The following is a 2,500-nucleotide window of genomic DNA, read 5'->3' as shown; positions in this document are numbered from 1 at the left end:
TGTGTTGTTTCTGTTTACAAAGAATTTGTGTATTTGAGGTGTAGGAGAGTTTTTTTGTCTTCCTCCAGATATGGTCTGTAATTAATATGGCTTAAACTTGTAATCTGACCTGCTGAAAATGATACAATTATTGGGTGGTTAAAAGTCAAAATCTCTCTCTCTCTCTCTCGCTCTCTCTCTCTCTCTCTCTCTCTCTCTCTCTCTCTCTCTCTCGCTCTCTCTCTCTCTCTCTCTCTCTCTCTCTCTCTCTCTCTCTCTCTCTCTCTCTCTCTCTCTCTCTCTCTTCACTTTTGACTGTCTGTCTTCCTATCCTCCTGTCTTTTCCTGGCTTTCATCCTTGCTGGTTCATTTTTATTGATCTGTCCATCCATGATGGCCCCTTTTTGTCTTATCCCATGTCTCTGTCCTATCTCTCCCTCCCACCCTGCCTTCTTCATTTGTTTAACTTTGATACTTTCTTCTTCTGAATTCCTCTGTCTCTTGCTGTCTGGTTCTCTTGGTTCTTTGACTTTGTCTTTAACTTTCTTTCTGTCTTTTTTCCACTACACTGATATTCAAGAAGTATCTTTGTTTTTTACTCTTTCTTTCTTTCTTTCTTTCTTTCTTTCTTTCTTTCTTTCTTTCTTTCTTTCTTTCTTTCTTTCTTTCTTTCCTTCTTTCTTTCTTTCTTTCTTTCTTTCTTTCTTTCTTTCTTTCTTTCTTCCCACGCTGGTAATCAAGCAGTATCTTTGTCTTTGACTTTGTCTTAAACTGTCTCTTTCTTTCTTTCTATCTTTCTTACACACTCACACACGCGCACGCACGCGCACACACACACACACACACACACACACACACACGCACACACACACACACACACACACACACACACACACACACACACACACACACACACACACACACACACACACACACACACACACACACACACGCACACAAAAGGATGTCCTCGGGTCTATTTACACGTTCGTTTCCCCTCTCCTCTCCTTCTGACTCACACTCTTCTACCATCCCCAGAACCCCCCACTACTCCTCTTTTCACTCCTCTCCCCATACTCTGCCGCTGTTGAGTAGTTCTGCTTGTGCATAATTGGTTGAAATATATCCCACCCTCCAGTGGCGGAACAATTGTACACAGGGCCCTAGGGAAAAGCACTTATTGGGGGCCCCTATATGACCTGACAAGATCACAATTGGGCCCCCACCACCAATGCAAGGGTGCCCTGGGCCCAGGGGCAAATGTCCTGCGCGCCCTCTCTATAGCTCCGGCCCTGCCACCCTCCTCCATAATGCATGGCTCTCTTGGGGGGGAAGCCGAGCACAGAGGAGCGCAACAGGTTCATCTCGGACACAGAAAGGCAGGCATGGGCAGGCAGACAGGCAGGCAGGCAGGCAGGCAGGCATGGGCAGGCAGACAGGCAGGCATGGGCAGACAGACAGACAGGCAGGCAGGCAGGCAGGCAGGCATGGGCAGGCAGACAGGCAGGCATGGGCAGACAGACAGGTAGGCAGACAGACATGGGCAGACAGACAGACAGGCAGAGAGGCAGGCATGGGAAGACAGATAGACAGGCAGGCAGATAGGCTGGCATGGGCAGACAGGTAGGCAGGCAGACATGGGCAGGCATGTGCAGACAGACAGACAGACCGACAGACAGGCATGGGCACACAGACAGGCAGGCAGAAAGCATGGGCAGACAGGCAGGCAGGCAGGCATGGGCAGACAGACAGACAGGCAGTCAGGCAGGCATGGGCAGACATACAGGCGGACATGGGCAGGCAGGCAGATATGGGCAGGCATGTGCAGACAGACAGACAGGCATGGGCACACAGACAGACAGGCAGAAAGCATGGGCAGAAAGTCAGGCAGGCAGGCATGGGCAGACATACAGGCAGGCAGGCAGACAGGCATGGGCAGACAGACATAAAGGCAGGCAGGCAGTAATGGGCAGACAGACAGAAAGGCAGGCAGGGAGGTATGGCCAGACAGACAGAAAGGCAGAGACAGGCGCTCAGAAACTTGTCCTTACCCACTGCTCCTGTCTGTCTTTCTGTATGTCTGTCTGTCTGGTTGACTAGGTGGCTCTCTGTCTGTCTGGTTGACTGGGTGGCTCTCTGTCTATGTGTCTGTCTGGTGGACAGAGTGGCTATCTGCCTGTCTTACTGTCTTTCTGTCTGTCTGTCTGTCTGTCTGTCTGTCTGTCTGTCTGTCTGTCTGTCTGTCTGTCTGTCTGTATGGTTGGCTGGTTGTCTGTCTGTCTGGTTGGCTGTTTGGCTGTCTGTCTGTCTGGTTGACTGGGTGGCTGGTTCCTCAGCCTTTTGATCTGTCTATCCATTGATTCATGGGTCTGCACTGCGCTAGGTCTCAGGAGAGATACGCCGTAGAGAGAGAGAGAGAGAGAGAGAGAGAGAGAGAGAGAGAGAGAGAGAGAGAGAGAGAGAGAGAGAAAGAGAGAGAGAGGGAGTCTGTCTGTCTCTCCAGGCAGATGTATGCAGCAGA

This window comes from Engraulis encrasicolus, chromosome 17, assembly GCF_034702125.1.
Source record: "Engraulis encrasicolus isolate BLACKSEA-1 chromosome 17, IST_EnEncr_1.0, whole genome shotgun sequence".
NCBI classification, from domain to species: domain Eukaryota; kingdom Metazoa; phylum Chordata; class Actinopteri; order Clupeiformes; family Engraulidae; genus Engraulis; species Engraulis encrasicolus.
Note: the sequence above shows the minus strand (reverse complement) of the source record.